Raw genomic sequence first — 13,473 nt, forward strand, 5'->3', positions numbered from 1 at the left:
TTAGTAGATTAAATAGGGGTTTTTTTTTTTGGGCCACCGGATCAGATAGTGGTTACTTTTCTGTAGAGTCTGAAGCATATAGTTTATCATGAACATGCTTATAGCTTGTTATGAACATCAATATGAATAGGAATTTAAGATTATATGATGCGAGGTAAGCGTGTCAATCTATCTAAATTCTACTTGCACGGTGTAAATGTAAAATTAAATTTTTATTTTTAATATTTCAAATGATGATTTCATTCCCCACCCAAAAATAATTGGTAATTAAAAATTAAATTTAGATTCTCCATTTAGTGAAATTTAAGATATTAAAAAGAGTATAATAAAGGGAAAATCTCAAGAAAAAATAACTATTAAATTTCAAATTTTCAAATTAAAAATTACTACAAAAATGTATTCTATGATTGTAATAATAAATACTGATTTTGAAATTTAAGAATCATATTTTTGGAATTTCTCTTATAATAAAATTAAAGTCTCGAAAAGTCATGCTAGTTCTTTGAAGTGTGCATAATGCTTTTTCTTTTCACTCATCGGTACCAAAATATGAATAAAACTTGTGGGAAAAAAAATATTTTTTACAAGTTCATGATCGGTAAAATTAAAAGGACACCGACAATAAAGTTTCCAAATACTGGTAACAATTAATAGTACGTTGTATAGAGAAATGCACAAATGCTTTTATTAGATGCCTCATACCTTGACTATAGAGTTTGGGTGAAAAAAAGGATGACCTGGAGAGTAAAGAGAAGAACAATCTGTGTCCATGTTTTATCCTTGAGATAGTTTCTGTAACTAAACGATCATAGAGATGTTTGTTTTAAATGCATTGATTTAAGAAATGGCATCTCTAAATCGGTCTGCCTGAGGCACGCTTAACGCAGGATTCGCTAATAAATACAACAGCGAATTGCCTCTATGTTGCAGACCATCAAGGAATTAATCACCGAACATGTCAATCAACTCACCATGGTAAGCTTCAGTTTCTTTCTCTTCACTTTTCCATTCCGTTGCCCTTGCCCGCCAAGTCCAGCTGTTTTTCTAACTGCGTACAAAACAAAGGTGAGATGCTTTAAATGACACCTAACAGAAATTTCAAGTGTCGAGAGACAAGAACTTCAACATAACATCTTCAAAACTTGCTTCATTGGAGGATAGGCATGCAAGACTATAAAGGTCTCATTCAGATAAATTGGCACAGTAAAAGTTATTTTCCCATACTAACAGATCAACACGGGTATTCTAAGACACTTGCCGCTAACCGGGACATGGTGATCTATGGGTCATGCGAAACTATATTGATTCATGAACTGTACTGGGTAGATCTTCATAGCTTTTCAACTCCAACATGATTGTATATAAAGATTTTTGTTGTAACTGGACAATTTATCAATAATAATCTTTCCTTTTCACTTACCATTATAAATTCTTATATATGATTAAAATTTTCATATATCACTAGTTACATAGCTGTCACAAGTGTCCCTAGGTGATGACGAATTCCTGGTAGGGTTAATATAATCTTTGGTCCCTCAAATTTGTCCTCATTTTGGTTTTAGTCCCTCAAGTTTGAAACTATAGGTTTTGGTCTCTCAAGGAGCAAAATAGTCCAAGTTTTTATTAGATTATAGGGACTAATGTTTTAAATAAAAAGAAACTTGAGGGACCAAAACTTATGGTTTGAAACTTGAGGGACCAATACCAAAATAAGGATAAACTTAAAAAATCAAAGTTTGAATTAACCCTTCCTGGTAATTATGAAGGCAGAAACGCAATAAATAATCAAGATCTAAGATCTAGCATTACGCATTGTGATCCTTGCTAGTGTGCCGCTTTAGTTTGGAGGGCAATCCAAGTCAATGCTCTATCTTGAGGACAGGGGCATCAGAGCCCCTACAATTTCAAATATGCCCAAATTTGGTTTCAACAGAATATAGGCAACTTAAGAGAATAGGCAATATAAGAAATCTCAATGTCCTCAAATAAGCATTTCCCTAATGCTTTTTAAATAAACTATTGTAATTCCTATATATGGACCGGGGTACAAGAAATGGGTAGCATACTTCATGGTTCATGAATAGTGCGGCTCGTTAAAGTTTTTATATCATATAGAGGTTTATAAATTTGTCAATGTTGGATAAGGGGAAAATACATTAAACATATTTTAGAGAAAACCAAATGCCATCTGTGACTGAAGTACCTGGGAGCTTTTCATCTTTTGCCTTCGCAATTCCTCAACAAGGCTCTCGATGCTGATACAAGTGTTGATAATAAGATTTTGTTTGAAGTTAAACTCAAGGATCAGGAAGAAATTATTTAGTTACCTCATTGGCCAAAAAAAGAAGTAATTATTTAGTTACCTCTGTTGGAGTTGAAACACCTGAGAATGCAATTCTCTCTCCCTAGTTGTTGTCGGTGACATCTGCAAGTCACAAAAATGAGGTCATCTGAAAGGTCAGTGGGAAGTCTAAGAACACACACACATTCTGCTTCTAAGATGCACCGTATGAAACGCTGTAGATGCAGACAAATTAAAGGAGAGAAGTTCCTTCACCCATAGTAGAATTAGACACAAGTCTTTTGTATCATAAAATGTACATCAGGAGCTTTCTAAGCTACAAAGAATAAGGATAGACACCCACCTGCGAAAGATCAGCGACTCCTGCCTCCACAGGTTCTATATTCCTACCTGTAGAAGTGAAGCAAATAATCTCATCCGCCCACAGTATCAAAGGAAAAATGCATGAATCGAGAAGAATAGAAGCATTACCACAAGATTGCTCCGCGTACGTCATTAATTTAATAATTTCTTCCTGTGAAAATTTGTCCGAAATACAATGTCTTTTAGACTTGAATTAGAAGGTAAAAGATATAAAACAGAGGCATACCCTTTGCATAATGTTCTGCTGCAAAATGCACTGCAGTGATGCCAGCGTAGAAGTAGATGGGAGGTTCTGTTCTGGTGCACTGGAAAGACCTCCACAAACAGGACCAAAAGCGCAGTTCAGAGGACCCTGAATGAGCAAAAGAAATGGCAATGTTTACGAGCTATTGCCTGAAATGTAAAATCACCTAAATTTCATCCTCCTTAAAGTTAAAAAATGAAGTCAAACATTTAATACTACATGCACCCATAGCTTTTTATATCATCCCCAAAAGTAGCCAATGAAGGGCCACCAATTTCAAAAATTCAAAGTAGCAACATAGAACGAACTTTATTGAAAAAGCAACACTGACACATGACGATGCCCCTTAATCCTTCAGTATACAAAGATAATGTAAAACTCCGGACGTCTAGATGCTCCCATGAGTCCAAATACCTCAATTCATGTCCATGCAGTATTCCAACAGAAAAACTAGATATAACAAGTTATGAGTTGTCTGCAGCTGAAATTAGAGTTTTAATTGTTTGGCGTTAAAGGAAGCCCTGTGGATCTGTCATGGAACACGACTTACCTTAGGACTGAGATCTGCTGATGTGACCTTGAATCGCCCCTTACGCTGGACAAATGCTTCTGATGCATCATCAACTGTATATAGAAAGAGCGTTGTAATTATGAATGCAGTAATAACCATTTCTCAATGGGTTAATTTGTAGATTATTGAACTCAATTAGATTCAAGAAAAATATTACAAATTTGAAGATCATAACAATCACATTAACAAATAAGAGAACAGTCATACCAGATGAGAGGCTGTTGGTGTCTCTCTTCTGTTGGTACAACAATGGACAACTATTCCCCTCAAAGTAACACTTCTGCTGCAGATAATCCCTTTTTAGATGCACAAAGGTATTAGCAAGCATAAAAATTGCAACCTGAATATGCAAAAATATCAAAGTAACAAGCATGCCCCATAATGATAAAATTATCTCAACCCTTATGCTCAGGTACTAGGATTCCAAGTGAGAATAAACTTCTCCTTTAACTCAACTGGGTCTTCTTTGTAATAAGATACACTTTTGAACTTGAGAGGAAGTGAAAGATAGGCTAAGAGTTCACCATTATTGCACCGGGCCCGTACCATTTAAGTTAGTCTTTGTGCTTAAACCAAATTTACAATTATATAAAGACAAATAGGCGCCTTCCTATGTAAGTTAGTAACCACATTTTGACTGTCTTTATTTCCCTACATTCTTCAATAAAAAAAAGGCAAGCGGATAATTTTAAACTAGAAAGCATGGCATGGGTACGCACAGACATGAGTCACAGTCATGGGCATATAACAAAATTTTAAGTATCTCTGTTTCCTATTCTGTTTTTTTTTTTTGGGATAAAATTATCTGATATTCGTTACTAACATGTTAGATTGGACAATTGCTAAACACAGGAGTACCTGTGCAATTTAAAGTGTCACAAAGTGTGCTGTCATGTTTTATACAGTGTTAGACACAAACATGGCTCCTTTACTGAAGTGTCCATGTTTAATCAGGTTTTACAGTTCTGCACCATATGATTTGATCTTTTGCGGAAAATTCTTGAAAAGATTATGCTTTTCTAGGAAAACCTAAAAGCAAACACCTGAGAAGCATTGCCTCAGTGTCCTAAAGCCAGCTTAAGTCCTTTAAACAAGAGAATACTCTCCAAGCATCTAATTAGAAGGTCTGCAAAGAGTATAGATACCAAAACCAAAAGATAAATCACAGTAGCAGGGGAAAAAAATAACTACACAGACGTTAAAACCTACCTGTCCCCATCAGGAATAAATTTTTTTGTAGAAAAAGAACCATCAGGCAGCAGAGAACCACCCAACTTTATATGCTCAGCTATAGCGTTTTTCGCAATGAACTATTTGTCCCAGAGATGTTATTCTCATTTCTTCCATCATCGTGATCTGAATCTCCCAAAGCAGCATTATTGACACTGTTCTCACAAATAGCGAGATGACCTCTGCATGATTGAAACAATCTCCGCACAATTCATACATCAAAACATAAATATAGCTTTCAAGTTTCCTCTGAAAAGTATAAAACTATAAATTGCTTCAATGCTGATATGTGAGCTACATCGTTAACATTTCTTGAGTAATCTTGGTATAAATAGAAAATGGAAAAAAGGCACGCAATACTTTGGATTACTTTCAACAACTTCAGCATTGAAACCATTATTTTGGTTAGAAAGAGAAAGAATTACAAACGAAGTTCAGAAAAGAATTTAAAACTAAAGGATTTTGAGCAACATGGCCAAATGAACCTTCCACAAGAGATGGACGTATTATTGTGGACTGTATGAGGGGGCATATGTGCAACGTTACAGTGCATATTAAGGTTTATTCAACTATGAATATGATACAGGAAGGACTTTAACGAATAACCATATAATAAAGTCCCCACTTTTTGTCGAGTTACAGTGAACACTGTGAAAGCAAAAAACAAAAGCTTCTACATCATTAAATCCAAAAAATAATCATGATCAAAGCACAATGATAGAGCAAGAAAAGAGTATAAAAACTAAAATTTAAAAAAATACAAAGAAAAATGGGGCCAGGAAGTAATCATACTTGAGTGCTTGAAGAGGTTTAGTAGGAAATGGAGCAGGTGAACTCTCCAAATCTTGAACATCATTGAACCCATCCTAAAATAACAGTCATTCAAATGCCAAGACAAGAATGAATCCAGAAAGAGCATGTTCGGAATCAAAACGTCTTCAGTTCAAAGACATGAGTCAAAAGGAAGATCACCAGAATATATGCTAATTGATCATTAAATGACGATAAGGGTACCTCCTTGCCCAGTATGGGTTCAGTATATGAATGATTAGTTGCTACAGAAGAAGGCCCCTCTGCAGGAACCCCAACACCGTCAAACACATTTCTGGTTCTTCTGCATTTGGCATGCCATCATCTTGAATCTGTAGTCAACAAATAGCTGGTTTTGAGATAAAGATTAAAATGCCCAATATTGTCCAACTTCTCCACTCAAGTTATATATAAAAAATCCAGATAATAATGTGTAGTATAGTGGATATACTTACTAGAGCAGCTTGACTTCTTAAATCCTCAAGGTCGAAATTCCAAGCACTAATTCCCCGTATGTATTCTTTCTGAAAGTCAATCACATGATTAAATTCAGATATATTGGATTCTAACATCCTCAATATTGGAAGCACACTAACTACATTGATCCACGAGCACAGCATACAAATTCAGCATATGGCTGTATGAAAGTTTTCAGAAGCATAAACACGCACTTCAGACGAGAGAAATAGCACCCTTACGCTTTTAAAGAAGGAAACTCAGCATGAAAAAGCCTATCCAGGCATTTCCGAGGCTCACCACTGTATTATGTCAAATAAAAGTTTTAAATAAATTTTTCTAAAGTTATTCTTCTGCTCTAAATGAATTCTGCAAATAATTTCCCCTTCCATGTTATCTCTTTCATGGTAGAAATTTATATATATCATAAATCATATCAACTATGTGGCGTTAGTTCTTAAACAGGAGCTATTAAAGAAGTGTTATCTTTAATCAACTAGGGGTGCATGCTAGATATTATATATCCATAAGAAGGCTGACTTAAATTTATCTCTTCAAAGCATAAACTTAATTTACATAGTCCTTTTTTCTTTTTATCATTGCTAAATAATAATAACAATAGTGCTCAGTAGTGAACAATCATTAACAGGTAGGTCATCACAGATTTATTATGATAAAATCCCAACTAAACTTATCAGAACAATATATATATATATATATTATTCTGAAGATAATTCTAGCCATAAAAAAAACCAAGCACGGAGTACAGGAAATACACAGATGGCATAATAAAATCACGCCATGGAAAACATGGACATATAGAGCTCAGTTTAATCAGTCCAGAAAAAACTCAAAAGGAAGACAAAAAGGCAACTTGATAGAATGAAAATTGCATGCAACATAACGAAAAGAACATATTCCGGCAAAGTAGCATGCATCTAACCTTGACAAGAAAATGAAAATAGAATAATAGCAGATGCCAGAGTAAGCATTTACTCAACAGAAAATGATCCCACCTGAGATAATTGTTCCTTATCCTCATAAAGAGCCTTGTTCTGCACCAATAAATCTGCTTCTTTCGCCTGGAACAAAAAAAGCAACTTAGAGGAACTATGGCAATAGCCATGACTGTTCACATAGAACTGGAAAAATTTCAGAAATAAACAGCTAACCTTCAGCATCCTAAAACGATCTCCTAATGGAGCAACGCCATCCAAGATGGTCTGAGACAGATATTCAATGGAGCGAGCATGTTTAAAGAAGGGATGCCTTAAAAGCTTTTCTGAACTTGGACGTTTCTTTGGGTCCTTCACTAGGCAAGCGGCAACCATCTCTCTGAAAGACTAGGAAAGGAACGAGGGCAATCAGTAAACTACTTTTTGAAAGCAAAAATCTGCAAAATTTTAAATGAGAACCACACCTTTGGAAATCTCTTGTCTCTTTCATAATCAAGGCCAGGAGGGGCATTTTGTAAAGTCATAAGCAAAACCTGCAATAAGGAAAAGAAGCAGAAGCAGAAAAGGGTCAACTCAGAGTTCATAAAAACAACTAGCAGAGAAGGGCATCAGTAGGCACATGTAAGAATATTCCGAAGACATGCAAATTACTTTCATTGGAGGATACTTGGAAAATGGGGCATGGCCATGAGCAAGTTCAAGTGCTGTTATACCAAATGACCATATGTCTGCTCTGTTAGAAAACAAAATAAGTAATATAAATACCAGCAAAAACTAACATATCAGGGAACATTATGGAAAGGAAGCACATGAGCAATGAAATTGGGAGGGAAGGATAAGAGACACTCACTTAAAATCATATCCATGTAATTGCTGCATAACTTCAGGAGCCATCCTGTAGAAAATGTTGGGCTCAAAACTTCAATATACATAGGAAAAGGATGATATCAAGGTTTCATGTAATAACCTACTCTATAGGGAGCCTAAAGCAAACAAAATGATACCAGCAAGGAGTTCCCACAAAAGTGTTTCTTGAACGTTGCCTATCTCCAGCATCAAACATACATGCTGACACCCCAAAGTCAGCTAACTTAACAGTACCTTTACAATCAACCAGAATATTGCCAGCCTGCATAATTACGAAAATTTCTCGGGGTTAAAAGAAAAGACCAACAAGTTGGGGCAAAGATAGAGACAATTCTCTGACAGATGAAGGCTTCAGATTCCAGGGTTCAGATTCGACTTCAAGGCATAGAGTAAATTCAGAAAACCAAAAAACAGATGTCTTCGTAGTCTCTGATTCAACCAGTCACAATTCAATTGATGAAGAAGTCTAGCCCTGTTATTCATAATACAAAAAACAGGCAAAATTGAAATACCTTGACATCTCTATGTATGTGTCCATGGGCATGAAGGTAGACAAGAGCTTTGAGAACCTCTCGCAGCAAAGTAGCAATAACAGGCTCTTCAAAACCCTCAGCATAGGAAGATTTCATTATATGAAGGCAGGATCCCCCAGACATGTATGGCATCACCACCCAAAGATTGTGTCCAGTGGTGAAAGAGCAGTGTGAGCATAAAACATTTGGATGATTTGTCAAGGTCATTGTCTGTACCTCTCTCCTGATGCCATCCTGCACAAATGTCAAAGTTTCCGACATTATATGAATTTAATATGAAATCAATGGATGTGTGGCATGGGCTGTCTGACGTTGGGTAATGAGAGTACCCAAAAGTGTGAGTTATTGAGGGAGGGAGAAGCCAGAATATTAAGCAAAAAGGGTCATTACTTTTTCATGTAACTTATGTACAATGATGGGCTTTACATACACACCTTTTGGGGCTACAAGTCTGGTAAGTAATCAGACAAACAATCCCTATAACTTTTACTCCTGATCCGCATATCAAAAGAGAAAAATGTTGCCAAGTCTTTGACTATTAACAAATGCAGTGGTATTATTGTTTCTATTCTACATATTTTCTACAGGATGACAAGTTGAAAATTCACAGATGTGTTGTGTGCAAATCCAAGTTCAGAAACAGCAGCTCATTTGTTTGTAAATTCTTCGGAAGTTATTTTCATTTGGATGAGAATGTTTTGTGAACTAAGGCAACATCTTAAAATAATCTCTAATTGGGGAGTTTTGACGAGGAGGGGAGCATCTGGGGGAAAAAAACAAAGTATTGCATGCTGATAAGTCAAATAAAGCACACACGCACAAGAAACTGAAAAGGAGTAAGCACTCATGTTGTGTGAGATTTAGCCAACCTACCAGATCATTATTGCACTTTTCTAGATCGAGAACCTTGATTGCAACTTCCTTGTTGAGTGGAATACAAAGAGCCCTGTACACAGTAGCGCTAACTCCATCCCCAATTTCTTCATACAGCTTATAATCTTCATCATTGAGAGGAAATCTTTTTTCTGATACATGCTCCATTCTTTTTGGGCATAAATTTAGATCACAAACCTTGAAAAGTGAAAACAGCATAAATTTTATCCCATTAACTCCACCTATAGACATATGTTCCATCCCTCCCACATGAAACAAGACAAACCACATAAACTAAATTTAGAATGTATTATATATTCTGAATCCTGATGGGAAACAGAGCCCAAGGTGTGATTGTTTTATCTATTTCTTTCTCATTTTAAAATTCAAAAAGAAACAACATTAAACAATCGATTTGTTAAGTTATTTACTGCTCTAATTTTTGGAAAAACTAATTTAAATTTTTGAAAATCTGAAAACAAACAGCTATTTGCTGCATTAGATCAGGAGCACTGGCATTTTTTTATTTTTTATTTTTATTTTCCTTACTGTTCTATTCAACAGGTATCTAACCCTGTCTCTCCCACTGGCTTAGCATTTCTCTCCACTTGATTCTTCTGCAATTCTACTTTAATTGGAAGGATCAGGGTTGACAGCTCCTAGAAGCAGAAACTCCACTGATAAGAGGAGAGAAAAGAAGTTGAAGGAAAATTGAGGTAAGTTCAATCAATATTCTTAAATGATGAGAGGGTTAAGAGCATACAGGGTCTTTAATAGCAATAGCATAGAGACAAGAAGCTCAACAGTCTTAAAACCTCGATGTGGAGCAGCCTCAGCCTGGCACTGCTATGATGCCCACCTTTTGCCCAGCGTATGGAAAAAAACGAAGCTGCGGCATTCACCTTTTTTGGAAAATGGCACACATGCATCTTAAATATTTTGACTAAAAAATGGCATATATAACAAATTTTTGTCTAAGTGGTAACGTGTTTCAAAATTCTAAAGAGGGTAACTAGGCATATTCTCATAACAGAGTGAGATCTATGTATATAATAATGCGAAAGGATTTCACTCAAAATATTTTCATAAAATAAACTAAATAGGAAAAGTTAATACAGTTTTTCAAATGCAAGTCAAAGTTCTCAATATTGATTAGTATAGAGAACGTCATGCTCTCCTAACTGAATGCAAAATCACATAGGGATGGAAATTCTAATTAATTCAGTTTTTCAAAGCTCCATTTCATTCATTTATATGTTGACACTCCAAGGAACTCGTCAAAGAGAAAAACATACAAGTCTTTTCTACCTTAACGGCCCCAAGGCATATCTCATGATTGAGCATCCTTAGATTCCTTTGAGCTCCCCAGCACGAAAAAAGGAAGGAAAACTAAATATAGTAGCACTGCTTTCACTATCTCTGAATTACCGTCAAGAGGCAACATCCATATGCAATTTCTCTACTTCTTCAACCTTCAAAAGCCACTTTGACTATCATCACTAGAAATAAACCTTTACCCGTGCGTCTGCTTCACTACTTTCTCTCAGATTGCTATGCTAAGATCCGCCAAAACCTTACAGGCAAACTCCAATCGATTATGCAAGAGAATGATAAAAATTTATAAGAATGCCTTTTCTATTAGCATTGATTCAGTTCAAATACAAATTAATTCTAAAGCTGTGATACTCTAAGTAAAAACAGCACTTTAGCATATTTACCTTCCATCCTTGAAAAAAGAAATTCTTCTTTTAAATACCATATAGGAGTTTTGATGACAAATACAAGCATACCTTGCAGGGAAAACAGAAAAAGAAAAGGCTATTTCATTGTCTTACCTCATTAGCTGTAAGTGTTGCTATATCCTAAGCGCTGCCAATAAAACAAGCCAAAGACAATCACCCAGGGATAGACCTTTCCCTTGCCAAAATATCTACCTCTATCCTTCATCCACCAAAACTCCAAATAACCGACAAAAAAGCCATACAAAAATCCAGGCGCTTTTATTGCCAACTTAAGTACATGTCTCAGTTCTGCAATTAGCCAATCTTATTAGTACTTAACTTCGCATCTTCTCTTTTTCGTTGGCATTTTGATTCATCAAAGTTAATATGATTTGCAGCGTAAACATATGCAAGCCCGTTTCAATAACTTTTACCGCTACCCAGGATTCCCACTTCGACCAACTAATTATCGTTACCCACGATAGCCATGAAAAACATGCAACTAATAAACTAATTAAAAAGTTAATTTTTTTCACCGTCAGGCATCTTTAAAAACGAACTATAATGAATTCAAGATTCATGACAAACGACATGCTAGCCTGGGATTTGGGTACAAGGAATCTTCGCTTGAACCAGAAACTGACCTGATCAGAGGAAAGGAATCACCGAGAAAACCAAAGATGATTTTGCTGCGGTTCAACTGCTCGTCGACCACCACGTCTAGTTGATCTCAGGTGACTGTGATGAGGACGACGATAACTGAGGAGGACTGGAAGTTCAGTTGGCTTCAGCTTCTTTTCTCTCTGTGAGCATCCTCCTTTGTGTCAATGACAAACGGTCGAAGCCTTTAATAGGTGCAGGTATCGAATCTGTCACCGATTTTAAGATTCTTGTAAACCCGTAAAAATGAGAGAGAAACAATAGGAAAGTTTCCCTTCATGAAGGTCCCCCCATAATCACAAACTTGTAATTCACGTCATCAATTACTCAGTCACTTAGTTAATTGCACAATCAATTGATAACGTGGCATGTCTTTATTTGTGTAATTAGTATTAGTCGTTTTGCCATTTGCCTCCTTACATGGGAGAAGAAAAAAGGAACTTTTAGCGGGAAAATATTGGTTAACTAAATAAAAACATATCCACGATACACTACTTAAGATTAATGACTCGGTGGCGTTATGACTTTATTATGACTTGATAGATCCATTCGAAAGGACTCCCACTGGAAACCGACGCTTTCCAGTTGATGGACGCTTCCTCTATCTGATTGACGCGTCCCATAATCATAGATTCATAGTTGTGTTCAAACTCGCTCGTTGTTGATAAACTCGCCGACCCTTAGTCCCCAGCCGCTGAATATGTGAGTGGAAGAGATTTGTGTTGGGAACTTGTGAGCGCCAAGAGGAGACAAAAGGAATGCAAGTGACTGTGACAGGAGCCAGACCTTTAAATTTCGCGCCAGATTGGTGGAACAGTACTCATTTTGTGATACAATAGAACAGGAGAAGTATTATTTTTTTAAAAAAAACTTTTACCTTCTATTTTTTTTATGCTGAATGTGCCAACTAGTCAATTAATTCGAAAAAATTAATTATTTGAACTAATTATTTGAAAAAAATGATTTCTTAAATATTTTTTAATTATTTCTATGGAAAATAATCTGAAATATCTTTTCAGTATATGTAATTTTTAAAAGATACAGTGAATTATAGACTTATATTAGGCCAAAACAACTATCTTAATTAATAATATTTTGCATTTAGAATTAGAGGAGCATTGAATAGTACATGCAGTATAACTCATGCTACAAGTCTTTTTTTTTTTTTTTGGGTAAAACATGCTACAAGTCTTTCATGGTGGTGAAAGGGAAACATGCGGAACATGGGCTGACCTGGTCAAGGCCCAAACCCAATGCACGCGGCTTCGAGATCCAGGATATGAAAGGAGGCTCCTGTTTTGGGCCTTACTTATTGGATCACCAACACCAGCCCAAGAAAAGTGAGCCCAATTGACGAAGTCAACTCACATGACATGATGACCCCGATCGCAACAACGCGTTAATCAAGCCGAAAGATGGGTAATCCTGATCCTTCACATGTAGTGTACGTGGCAGTCGCATCTGACATATTTCGGGGAATAGTTTTGTCGATAAGGTGGGTCATCTAAGATTGTCTATGTTATCTATATATAGGTTAGGCCCCCCAAAAATTTAATTTCCATTTAGAAAATAATATGCTTAATTTCATCCCCACGCAACAAGTCTCTGGTTTGGAGTTCCTACTCCTAAACAGGAGGCCGAGCCTTTTTCCTTCTTTGGCAGGATAATCCGCCACGTGTAGGGGGAGCCCTCCGCTGTCTATATGCCACGTCACCCCCTTCTCCCCTTCAGGATTTCAACCCCACTGATCCCAACCATATCGTACTTCTTTAATCATGTTTATAATTTATAACATAAAAAAATATGTTGTGTTATTTGTGGATCTATTTTTAGTATAACTATATTATTTTATTTATTTATTTATTTATTTATTATTGTGTGGGTTGT

At 36.1% G+C, this 13,473-nt stretch overlaps 1 long non-coding RNA gene and 1 pseudogene across 1 annotated transcript; one reads left to right on the top strand and one right to left on the bottom strand.

Annotated features, from left to right (window-relative positions):
* Positions 1-715: 715 nt before the first annotated feature.
* LOC114735104 (serine/threonine-protein kinase BLUS1-like) lies at positions 716-11,825 on the bottom strand (annotated as a pseudogene).
* LOC114735088 (uncharacterized) lies at positions 3,791-4,657 on the top strand. The gene is made up of 2 exons (XR_003739238.1): positions 3,791-4,561; positions 4,602-4,657. It is a non-coding gene; the product is annotated as an uncharacterized LOC114735088 (long non-coding RNA).
* Positions 11,826-13,473: the final 1,648 nt, after the last annotated feature.

This window comes from Neltuma alba, unplaced genomic scaffold, assembly GCF_004799145.2.
Source record: "Neltuma alba isolate B1F8T4 unplaced genomic scaffold, ASM479914v2 tig00013177_pilon, whole genome shotgun sequence".
Taxonomy (NCBI): Eukaryota; Viridiplantae; Streptophyta; class Magnoliopsida; order Fabales; family Fabaceae; genus Neltuma; species Neltuma alba.